Consider the following 13,145-nt stretch of genomic DNA (forward strand, 5'->3'; position numbering starts at 1 on the left):
TGTTATAATATACACTATCTGTAACATGTACTCTCTGCAGAGGCTCTCCCTTTGCAAGACTAATGTCAAAGCGTCGGTTCATGAGGACAAAAATAAAAATCGCCCCTCTGGACAAAACTTTCCTCTCTTCCTTTTCTATATTGTTGTTCACATATTATTAGTTAGCAATAGTTATTATATTATTTTTACTGTTCCGTCAAGGAAATATTTTGTTTCTTGAGGAACAAAGGGGGGGAATGTGGTAAAAAGTTTTAACAGTCGGTTAGATAATGGAGAGATGCCAGTTTTTTTTTTAGGACCACCCTTTTGGGGAGGAGACCAACAGCATGAGCTACGCACACCAGTCCGCCTGCGACACAGGCCAGATTGCCTGCTGAGCACTCGACTTCCGGGGTGCGAGCTTAAAAGGCAAGGAGAGAACGGAAGTGGGGCCTTTTTTCCTGCTCCGCTGGTCTCCTGGCTGCGCTGCACAGACAGACACGGACTGGAGTTTGACTCGGCCCAGCTCTCGGTTAACAACATGAGCTTGACTCGGTCTCTCTCCCCAAAGGTGGCCTTCGGCTTTTGGTGAGTTTTATATGGAATATAGACTAAGCCTAGACTTAAGACAATTTGTATTGTATTTCTACTTTCCTATCCTTCTAATCAACATCACCTTGTGACTACCATACAATAAAAGCTCGATCTAGAAAACCAGAAGCTTCTTCCATTTACTAGTCTGGGAGATAAATTAAGGGAAAGGTTAAGTAGGGTAGATTTATGATCTAATATCCAATTTTAATCTCACACAAGCATTTATTAAGGAGAATAAGAATTTGGTGAAGAGAGAGAGAAAGAGGCCTAGATTCATCTATCTATCAAAGGGAGAGCACATTTTAGCTCCAATCTCCACGAGAGTCCAAACGACAGAGAGAGAACCACACCTTCTTCATCCCACAAGCCTCCTGTGAAACTGGGAACATCCCATCCACATGCATACACATATCCAAGTTAACTGGCTGGTAGCCTTGATTGACAGTACCCACGAGCAAATGTCACTTCCTGATGCCAAGGAAAGCTGCATGGCTTGCCCTCAGATGCCTTCTCCTCATGGTGGAGCTTTCCTATAGTAACTCTCCAGCAGGTGGCGTCACTCCAATCATTATATATAATATAGCTTATGACCAAATACTTAATGCAAATTTTACAATAAGGTACTTTAAATACCCCATGAAAGAAAAAAAATAATCAAATTTGTTATCTGGCACTAAGGGAGGGCCAAAAAATTTTACTCGAATTTTCCAGATCACAGAGGTGCCACCTCCATCAAATCCAGGTGATCCATACATTCATACTAACATTCCTTTTTTTTTGTGGGGCAATGAGGGTTAAGTGACTTGCCCAGGGTCACACAGCTAGTAAGTGTCAAGTGTCTGAGGCTGGATTTGAACTCAGGTCCTCCTGAATCTGGGGCTGGTGCTCTATCCACTGTGCCACCTATCTGCCCCTCATATTAACATTCTTAACCCTTCCTCCAGTGAAATATGTCAATCATTTTCTTCCCACTTTCTTCCAATGTTCAAGATTCAGGCTCTTTCAGTCACTCAGTTTAATTCATACACCAATCACTGACAGAGCCCCTGGAGTGTACACTCATTTATTCATATCATTCAGTTTAGTTTTGCAAATATTCAAGGAGCCAGAGCTCAGTCCCAAGCCCTGGGGCAGGTACAGGTGATGTAGGAGGCAAAAGAAAAGGGGCTAACAGAAAAACCTAAGACCCAGGCCCTAATTCAGATATGAGCACTAAGAGAGATTCAGATCCTAGTTAATGGATAACTTAAGATTTGGGAAACAAGGGGGCAGCTAGGTGGCGCAGTGGATAGAGCACCAGCCCTGGAGTCAGGAAGACCTGAGTTCAAATCCAGCCTCAGACACTTAACACTTACTAGCTGTGTGACCCTGGGCAAGTCACTTAACCCCAATTGCCTCACAAAAAAAAAAAAAAAGATTTGCGAAACAAGTCAGGACCTAGGTTCTCTTACCCACATTAATCGCCATTCATAACAAGAACATAAAGAGACAGGTCAAAAAGACCTTAACTATAACAATGATACACAATGATAAACTGACAGGGCATAGAAAGTCTACTGATAAATGAAAATACTTTGAAAATTGGACATGGGAATCAAAAAGTGACATGTGCAGAAAAGGTCAAATTTGTCCCCAGATTTACCTTATGACCCGTAAACCCCCAAAACACACCTCCATGGAAGAAGGTACCCACCTTAGGGGTTGGCTTAGGACCCCAGGAACTCCAAATTAGGATAGACCCTCCCCTGTACCTCCCTAAGGTGGAGATTATTATAATGGGACTGATAATCAATTTATCCATACCTTAAATACAACTATCTTTTCTTTCCCTGTTTGAGAGATACTTTTCCACTTTTCTGGTTCTCTCCCTGTGTTCGCCCACAGTATTGCAGTAAAACTTGGGAAACTGAGTCACTGAGTCTTGTAATTCTTTTGGAACAACTCATGATCAATTTGACCCTAAGTCCATCCCACATCACAGGGACTACAAACACAAAACAACATAATCCCTACCCTTGAGAAGCTCTGAGGTTTACAAACAAGTGCAATCCAATACAATTTGAGGAGTACTAGAGGGAACAGCAGAAAAAAAGGCTTCTCTAAGAAGCTGGCCCTTGAGCTCAGCCTTGAAGAAAAAGAACGGTCCACTGAGGGAGGGGGTCCCAGCCACCAGGAATGGCTCAGAAAAATGTGTGGTGGCATGTAACTCTCAGCATGACAGCCAGGGGTTCTGGGTAACAATCTCTGAGTTAGAAGCACCTCAGAGGCTGTATATAAACCAGAATTACTTCTACCACATACTCATCCTATGCAAAAAGACCTCCTAGGAGTCCTGTAGGAGGCAAAAAGGGATTAACAGAAAAACCTAAGGTCCAAACTCTAATTCAGATATTAGCTCTAAGAGGGATTCAGACCCCAGGTAATGGATAACTTAAGATCTAATTCAGATATTAACTCTAAGAGGGATTCAGACCCCAGGTAATGGATAACTTAAGATCTAATTCAGATATTAGCTCTAAGAGGGATTCAGACCCCAGGTAATGGATAACTTAAGATTTGGGAAACAAGTGAAGGCCTAGGCTCTCTTTTTTTTTTTTTTTTGCAGGGCAATGGGGGTTAAGTGACTTGCCCAGGGTCACACAGCTAGTAAGTGTCAAGTGTCTGAGGCCGGATTTGAACTCAGGTATTCCTGAATCCAGGGCCAGTGCTTTATCCACTGTGCCACCTAGCCGCCCCCTAGGCTCTCTTTTAATCACCATTCATAACAAGAACATAAAGAGGCATTAGGGTCAAAAAGACCTTAACCATAACAATGATACACAAGGATATACTGACAGTGTATAGAAATTCTAATGAAAAAGGAAGATATTTTGAAACCAGCCATAGGAATCAGAAAGAGACATATGTAGAAAAGGCCAAAATTTGTCCCCAGATTCACCTTATGATGGGTAAACCCCCAAAATACACCTCCATGGGAAAAGGTACCCACCTCAGGGGTTGGCTTAGGACCCCAGGAACTCCAAATTAGGATAAGTCCTCCCCTGTACCTCCCTAAGGTGGAGGTTATTATAATGAGACTGATAATGAATTTATCCATATTATAAATGTAACTATCTTTTCTTTCCCTATTCGAGAGATACCTTTCCACTTTTCTGGTTCTCTCCCTGTGTTCACTCACAATATTGCAATAAAACTTGGGAAACTGAGTCACTGAGTCTTGTAATTCTTTTGGGATGACTCACGAGCAATTTGACCTTGATTCCATCCCACATCAGGAGGGGTCATACTTATTTATGTACTTGCTGGATCCCCTAGGAGAAAGTAAGCTCCCTGAGAGCAGGGATTATTTTGTTTTGTGTTTGTAGCTCCTGCACCTGCTCCAGGGCTTGGAACACAACAGGTATTCTTCCATAAATACTTACAGAACTAAACCGAACGATTGAATGAGTGAGTCTACACAGGAGGGGCTCCAAGTAGGGAATGGAGACAACCCACTCAACTTTTGCATAGCTCTGGTAGGAAATTTTTCCTGAAATCAAGCCTCCACTAGCCTCTGCAATTTCCACCCATTGTTCCCAGTCCTGCCTTCTAGGAACCACAGAACAAATCTGACCAGAATCTAGAATGTATAAAGGAGAATGGTGTATAAAGAAGTAAGACTGAAAGTGATGTAGGAGAAGAAAAAAGGGGTTAACAGAAAAACCTAAGACCCAGCTCTAATTCAGATATGAGCACTAAGAGGGATCCAGATCCCAGTTAATGGATAACTTACACATCAGGATGCTAAGTTCTCTTACCCACAGAAATCAGTACCCATAAGGGGAACAGAGGGAGAGAGGCCATGAAGACTTTGGACTCACTGACAGTCTATAGAAATTTAGACTAGGAATAAATGATAAATGAAGATGTTTTTAAACTAAGCATGGGAACCAGAAAGAGACATGTGCAGAAAAGGCCCAATTTGTCCCCAGATTCACCTTATGACTTGTAAACCCCTAAAACACACCTCCACTGAGAAAGGTACCCACCTCAGGGGTTGGCTTAAGACCCCAGGAACTCCAAATTAGGATAAGCCCTCCCCTGTACCTCCCAAAGGTGGAAATTGTTATAATGAGACTGATAATCAATTTATCCATACTATAAATACAACTATCTTTTCTTTCCTTATTCGAGAGATACCTTTCCACTTTTCTGGTTCTCTCCCTGTGTTCACCCACAGTTATTGCAATAAAACTTGGGAAACTGAGTCACTGAGTCTTGTAATTCTTTTGGGACAACTCACGATCAATTTGACCCTAATTCCATCCCACATCAAAAGGGTCAGTGGGAACCAGATTGTGAAGGGCTTTGAAGGGCTGAGTTCAGGGTTTTTTCTTTATCCTATAGCCTCTTGTGAGAAAAAAATATTAATAATTAATTTCTTGGGGGGGGGCAGGGATCAGTTTCTCAGTGTTTTCTCCCCCTTCCCCAACTCCAGAAAGTCCAGTTCTCCTTGAGAAACTTTATCAAATCTCATGTAGGACAAACCCAAAGGAGCAAAAGGAATAGAGATAGATTCTTTTGTCTAGATCAATGAAGGACTGATGGAATTAAACCACACTTAGATAATGGACTTTGCCTTGAGCAACATCAGTGAGGGTCTTTTGCATTCTTTTCCCTGATGTCATTTTAGAGTTCATTTTCATGTAGACCACCTTCAAGTCATGATCAATGTATAATGACCTGCTTCTATCAAAAGTGGATAAAAACCCTTGGAAGACCCTAAGGACTCTCTTTTAGGACAGCATGGGTCTTCTGGGGGGTTTTCTCCAGCTTGTTCTAACTGGCATGATGAAGTCTCTCCTTCCTTTCTCTTACCATGCAGCCTGAAACCATGAGAAGTTAGGGAGACAGGTGGCCAATTCTTTACAGGTGTAATGGTTTTTTTGTTTTGTTTTGGGGGTTTTTTTGGTGAGGCAATTGGGGTTTAGTGGTTTGCCTAGGGTCTCACAGCTAGTAAGTATTAAGTGTCTGAGGTCAGATTTGAACTCAGGTCCTCCTGACTCCAGGGCCAGTGCTCTATCTACTGTGCCACCTAGCTGCCCTACAGGTGTAATTTTTTTTACAGGTGTAATATTAATAAATTAATAATATGCTTACCCAAAACTATTGTCAAAAGCTATAGCAATTAATTTTTTAAAGCACACTCTGGGGCATAGATTGGTAAGACATATTAGATAGGTTGGCAGAGGGACCAATCAGAAGGCCAATACAAATCCAGGTAAGAGGCAATGGGGACCTGAAAAAGATTGGTGAGCTTATGTCTGAAGAGATGAGGATGGGTAGAAGAGATTGTGACGTGAAATCCACAGGGCTAGCCAACTTACAGAATATGGGAGGTGAGGAAAAGGGAAGAAGCAAGTCAGGGGCTATGAACCTGAGTGATGGTAATGCCCTCAGAAGAAATAAGGAAGTTTGGAGGAGGGGAAGGTTCATCTCTGAAGTTATTTCAGCTCTGATGGTCTGAATTCTGTTGAGCTGACCTTAAATAAAAGCCACAGGTAACAATAATGTTTGTTGAAACAGTGAGAACCAGACTTGGAGCCAGGAGCCCTGGGTTTAAATTACCAACCTTGGGCAAATCCCTTCCTTACACTGTGCCTCAGTTTTCCCCAGTGTAAAATGAAGGGCTTGAACGAGATGATTCCCCCAGAACCTACATTCTCTGATCCTAGTATTATAAATATCTAGCAGGTTGCTATCAGAGGATTCAGAGATCTGTGTGTGTCCTGTTCCCTGCCCTCAGATTATTTTAAGTATGATCAAAGGGATTGACCCATTAACTCATAATAAAAGATATGGGTTGTTTTTTTTTAGTGAGGCAATTGGGGTTAAGTGACTTGCCCAGGGTCACACAGCTAGTAAGTGTTAAGTGTCCGAGGCCAGATTGGAACTCAGGTACTCCTGACTCCAGGGCCAGTGCTCTATCCACTGTGCCACCTAGCTGCCCCAAAAGATATGTTTTTTAAAATCCCAGGATCATAGAATTTTAGAGCTGGAAAGGACATAAGAGGTCCAACCTCCTCACTTTCTAGTGGAGGAACGGAAGGGCAGAAGACTGAAATGATTCGCCCCTGGTCACAAGTGGTGTTGGCAGAGCCAAGGTTTCCAACTCCAGGGTATTGCCCACTGCTCCTGCCCTGGCCTCCATCCAGACCCCTCCAAGATCCTGCCAATTCATTTTCCCAACCTCCTCTCCCATGGCTACAGTTCAATGCAACAATGGTAACACCTGCTACTGTGTGTCAGGCTCTGACAGACACAAATAAATGAAGAAATTTGTAGTCTTGGCCTAAGGGAACCTAAAGTGTAGTGGGCGAAATGGCGTAACTGTAACTTGCATTAGCTTCCTACTCCATCTCCCTGCCTCCAACCACTTCCCTCTCCAATGCATCCTCCACACAGCCGCCAATGATTTTCCTAAAGTGCAGATCTAGCCATGTCACTCCCCTATGCCATAAACTTCAGGGGCTCCCTATTGCCTCTAGAAACAAATAGTATCCCTCTGTTTAGCTTTCAAAGCCCTTCACAACCTGGCCCCAACATATCTTTCCAAACTTCTACATCATTGCTCTTCCCACACTATGTGTCCCAGCATCTCCGTACCTTTACACTGGATGCCTCCTTGATGTGGGATGGAATTAAGGGTTCAAACTGATTGAGTCATCCCAAAAGAATTACAAGACTCAGTGACTCAGTTTCCCAAGTTTTATTGCAATACTGTGAGTGACCACAGGGAGAGAACCAGAATAGTGGAAAGTTATCTCTCAAATAGGGAAAGAAAAGACTTATATTTATAGTGTGGATAAAATGATTATCAGTCTCATTATAATAATCTCCACCTTGGGGAGGTACAGGGGAGGGCCTGTCCTTCTCATTATAATAATCTCCACCTTTGGGAGGTACTGGGGAGGGCTTATCCTAATTTGGAGTTCCTGGGGTCCTAAGCCAACCCCCAAGGTGGGTACCTTTTTCAGTGGAGGTGTGTTTTTCGGGTTTACACATCATAAGGTGAATCTGGGGACAAATTTGGCCTTTTCTGCACATGTCTCTTTCTGGTTCCTATGACTAGTTTCAACATATCTTCATTTTTCATTAGAATTTCTATACCCTGTCTTGTGTCTCATTGTTATATGACCTGCCTCTTTATGTTCCTGTTATGAGTACTGATTACTATGGGTATGAGAACCTAGAATCCTGACTTGTAAGTTATCCATTAACTGGGGTCTGAATCCCTTTTAGGGCTCATGCTTGGGTCTTGGGTTTTTCTGTTAGCCCCTTTTTTTCCTCCTAAATCACCCTTGCCTAGAACACCCTCCCACCTCACCTTTACTCTGAGTTTCTGGTTCCTTTAAAACTCAGCTCAAGCACCACATGAAACCTTTTCTGAGTCCCTTCCCCAATACCTTATATTTATTTCATACATAGTTTGTATATTGTCCCCTATTAGAATATAAGGTTCTTGAGGGCAAGGAGTGTTTCGCTATTGTCTTGGCATCTCCAATGCCCAGCAAAGTACCACACCCATAGTAGGTACACACGTAAGACTTGTTATTAGCCTGATTGATTGGAATATGGCCAATACAAAGGAGAAAGCCGAACTAAGTGCTTAGAGAGTCATTGTCTCATATTCGACAGCAGACAGAGAAATCGCTGTGATGGTGTCTAGAAACATTTTATGAATATTTAGACCTTAAAGTATGGGTCAGATTTGGATAAGTGAGAGAAAACAGAAGTGAATGGAGTTGGGAATAAGAAGAAAGGAAGGGTAGATGGTGCCTTAAAAAAAAAAAAAAGATGATTCATTGTCCAATGACTAAATGTTCACTTAAGAAAGATACAGGCCCCCTCCCCCCGACACACACACACACACACACACGTGGGGGCAGCGGCTCGAGGTGGGGAGGGGGGTTCTTAGCTCATACAAGTTGCTCGGGGCCCTTGGGAAAAGGCCCACTGGTGAGAAGGAATGTGACCCCAGGACTGAAGGAGGAGGGGCAGGGCTGTAGCAACTCCAGCCAGTAGCATTATTAACTTGACACTTACTAGCTGTTACACTGTAAAAGAAAGGGGGTGGGGCGTAGATGGCATTAGTGACCCTTCTTCTGCCAGGTGGGCAGGAACATCCCTGGTGGGGTTCTGGATTTTTGCAGCAAATGAAAAGTTTATGCATTTAAGAAGAAAACTTGAGGTTGAATAACTCTGTGGAATTCAGTTCCCCAACTCTGCCTTCCCCATAGATTATCTCCAGTTGATGCAGTCTATAGCTTGTTTGTACATAGTTTGCATGTGAGCTTCTAGAGAGCAGCTCTGCCTTTTCTCAAGGCATTTCAGTCTTAACCCTGGGGAGGTCAAAGAGGAGAGGGCCACATACACGATTTGGATTTAGAAAACGGGTACCATGCTGAAGGCATGAGGAATTCAGCAGTTTAGAAGCAGCATCAGCCTTTATACCAGAAAGTTGGAGGGTATAATGGGAAAAAAGCAAAACAAGAAAGAAAGTGGAAGAAGTACTAGAAGAAGAGGAATATGTGGGGGGCAGCTAGGTGGCAGAGTGGATAAAGCACCGGCCCTGGATTCAGGAGGACCTGAGTTCAAATCCTGCCTCAGAAACTTGACACTTACTAGCTGTGTGACCCTGGACAAGTCACTTAACCCTCATTGCCCCACAAAAAAGGGAGGGAGGAGTGCTGAGAAGATGTCCTTTGAAGAACCAGTATGATTCCTGAGCCCTGCAGTAGCATCCCAAGGGCTTTAGGCAGTTCTGTGCTGTACACTTTGCAAACCTTTCCCAGTGGAGGGGAAAAGTGTTTGGGGCAGCCCTTTCTTCACTTTGCTGAGAGGAGAAGCAAAGGCCCTTCCATGAAGGACAGACCTTGTGGAGCAGGTGTGGAGTTGAACAAAGTGATATATACTGCAGCTCTTCAAAAGTGCTATTCTCCCAAGACAACTTTCTCAAAGAACTGTTGACTTTGTATGCATTTGAAGGAAAAGTCCTCAGGAACATAGGCGAACTTGACACTCTCCATTCTTTGTCAAATGCTTCCATCATTATAGAAATCTTTTTTTTTTTTTTTTGGGCAGGGCAATGAGGCTCTATTTCAAACCCTCTGCAGACTGGTTTCCAACTCGTCAAATGAAGCTGCTCTCTCCAAAGCTACCTCTCCCCTTCCCCCCCCCCCCCCATGGACATAGCTTTCTATCTATCTATCCATATATCTATCTATTTGTTCATTTATTTATTTAGCTATCTAGCTATTTATTTATCTATTTACTTATCTATTTATCAATTTATTTTCCCCATATACAGATTTTATTATTTTACATTTACATTTAGAGATAGTTTTCAACATTTGTTTTTATAAGATTTCTAGTTTCAAATTTTTCTCCCTCCCTTCCCCCCTCCCCAAGACAGCAAGTAATCTGATATAGGGGTTTTTGGGGGGGTTTTGTTTGTTTGTTTGTTTGTTTTTAGTGAGGCAATTGGGGTTAAGTGATTTTCCCAGGGTCACACAGCTAGTTAAGTGTTAAGTGTCCGAGGCCAGATTTGAACTCAGGTACTCCTGACTCCAGGGCCGGTGCTCTATCCACTGCGCCACCTAGCTGCCCCCCTGATATAGGTTTTATATATATATATATATATACGATCACATTAAACATATTTCTGCATTAGTCAGGTTATAAGAGAAGAATCAGAGCAAAAAGGAAAAACCTCAAAAAAGAAAAACAACCACAAAAAACAATAGAAATAGTATGGTTTGATCTGCATCTAGATTCCAGAGTTCTTTTTTTTTTTTTCTGGATTTGGAGACAAAGCTACCTCTTAATTGTCAAATCTCTTCTTTATCCTTCTTGACCTCCCTGAAGTCCTGAATACTGTCAATCCCCCTCTTCTCCTAGATACTTTCTCCTCTATAGGTTCAGATAAATGAGATAATATTTGGAGACATGCTCAGTATGGTGCCTGGCACATAGTAGGCACACTGTAATTGCTTTCTTCCTTCCTTCTTTGCTCCTTGAAATAGCCTGCTGGTCAGTTTCCCTCCCCCAAGTCTCTCCCCATTTCTTTTTTTTTCTTTTTTTTTTTTTTTGGTGAGGCAATGAGGGTCAAGTGATTTGCCCAGAGTCATACAGCTAGTATGTGTCAAGTGTCTGAGGCCCGATTTGAACTCAGGTCCTCCTGAATCCAGGGCTGGTGCTTTACCCACTACACCACCTAGCTGCCCCCTCTAACCATCATTATCACTGTGGATCACTTCTTACTTCTGGAAATACAGTTCCACTACTCAGTTCACTCAAGATAGCAAGCAAAATGTCTCGTTAGGAATTCTCTTCATTCTCTTCACAGTAGAAAGGCTCAAACAGTTCCATCCATCAAGATTGGGGTCTCTACTCAATCTTTCTCTCTGGCTTCTCTAGCTTCTCTTCAGACTTGACAGTGAAACAATCCCTTCAGCTTTTTGCAAACCATTAGTCTTAGCAGTTGCTCTCCAGATTCATTCCTTATAAAATTCTCTTTGTTACTTCCATTATAAAATGTTACCAGTTCTCCAAACTTTTTTCTCCTACTCTTTTTCTGTCTTCATAGTTTCTGTCAAACTATTTCCATTAACAATTTCTTCTCTGTTTCTCAAAAACCTGACAGTTTCAACTTTTGCTGTTGTTTAGTCATTTTTAGTTGTGTCCAACTTTCAGTGACCCTATTTGGAGTTTTCTTGGCAGAGATACTGCAGTGGTTTGGTCTTTCTTCTCCAGCTCATTTTACAGAGGAGGAAAATGAGGCAAACAATGCTAACTGTTCACTTGCCCAGGGTTCCATAGCTAATAAGTGTCTGAGACTAGATTTGAGCTCAGTTCCTCCTGACTCCAGGCTGAGCACTCTATCCATTCTACCAGTTCCAACTGCCAAATCCTAAATATTCCATTTGGTTCTTAAAGGTATAGTGGATAAAGCACCAGCCTTGGATTTGGGAGGACCTGAGTTCAAATGTTCAAATTCAGCCTCAGACACTTGACACTTACTAGCTGTGTGACCCTGGGCAAATCACTCAACCCTCATTGCCCCTGCAAAAAAAAAAAAAAAAAAAGGTATAGTAACAATAACTACTGCCCACCTGATGAATAGTCCATCTAGTCTCTGCTTGAAGACCAGGAAAGGGGTGGGTATCCCAGTGCCTCTTGAGGTACCTTACTTTTAGATAGCACTAATAGTTAGGAAGTTGTTCTCATAAATAAACAAACAAACAAACAAACAAACAAACAAACAAACAAATAAGTCAGTAAGTAAACAAACAAATAAATACATGCATGAATGAATAAATAAATGATCCTTGACTCTGAGATAATGATGGTTAGAGATGGTTCTATCCATGATCCTCCTCACACTTAAAATATTGTAAATTGATTTTTATGTCTTTGCATTATCATTGGTTGTTGTTGTTGTTCAGTCATTTCAGTCATGTCCAACTCTTCATGACCCCATTTAGGGTTTTCTTGGCAAAGATCCTGCAGTGATTTGACATTTCCTTCTCCAGCTCATTTTACAGATGAAGAAACTGAGGCAAATAGGGTGAAGTGACTTACCCAGGGTCACACAGCTAGTAAGTGTCTGAGGCCAGATTTGAGTTCAGGAAGATGAGTCTTCCTGACTCCAAGCCCAGCACTGAGGACTATAGTGCCACCTAGTTGCCCTTTTTGCCCTTATCATTGGTTACATTGTTAATATATTGAATAGTAAGTAACTATAATATTGTCTTTTTCTGAAGGGCAATGAGGATTAAGTGACTTGCCCAGGGTCACACAGCTTAGCAAGTGTCAAGTGTTTGAGGTAGGATTTGAACTCAGGTCCTCCTGAATCCAGGGCTGGTGCTTTATCCACCGCCACCTAGCTGCCCCTAATATTGTCTTACGGCTAGAAGATTAGGCACTGCTTTTGATATATATAATAGGTCAGTTGTCAGTAAATAAACATTTATTAAGCACACACACAATGCCAGGTACTGTGCTAAAAGCTGAGAATACAAAGTAAGGCAAAAGAGAGTCCCTACCCTCAAGAAGCTTCTAGTCTAAATGGAGGGAACAATATGCAAACCAATTTGTACAAATCAGCTGTAGATGAAATAAATATGAAATAAATATCAAGAGACAGAAGGCAATAGAAGTTAGAGTTGAGAAAGGCTTCCTGTAGAAAATGAGATTTTTTAAATCATATTTTATTATTTTTCAGTTACATGTAAAGATAGTTTTCAACATTTGTTTTTTATAACATTTTGAGGTCCAAATTTTTCTCCCTCCCTTCCCTCCCCCTTCCCCAAAACAGCAAGCAATCTGATAATAGGTTATACATGTACAATCATGATAAACATTTTTCTGCATTAGTCGTGTTGTGAAAGAAGAATCAGAACAAAAGGGAAAAACTCAAAAAAAAAACAACAAAAAATAGAAACAGTATGATTCAATCTGCACTCAGAATCCATAGTTCTTTTTTCTGGATGTGGAGAGCATTTTCCATCATGAGTCCTTTGGGATTGTCT

This window comes from Dromiciops gliroides, chromosome 3, assembly GCF_019393635.1.
Source record: "Dromiciops gliroides isolate mDroGli1 chromosome 3, mDroGli1.pri, whole genome shotgun sequence".
Lineage (NCBI taxonomy): Eukaryota > Metazoa > Chordata > Mammalia > Microbiotheria > Microbiotheriidae > Dromiciops > Dromiciops gliroides.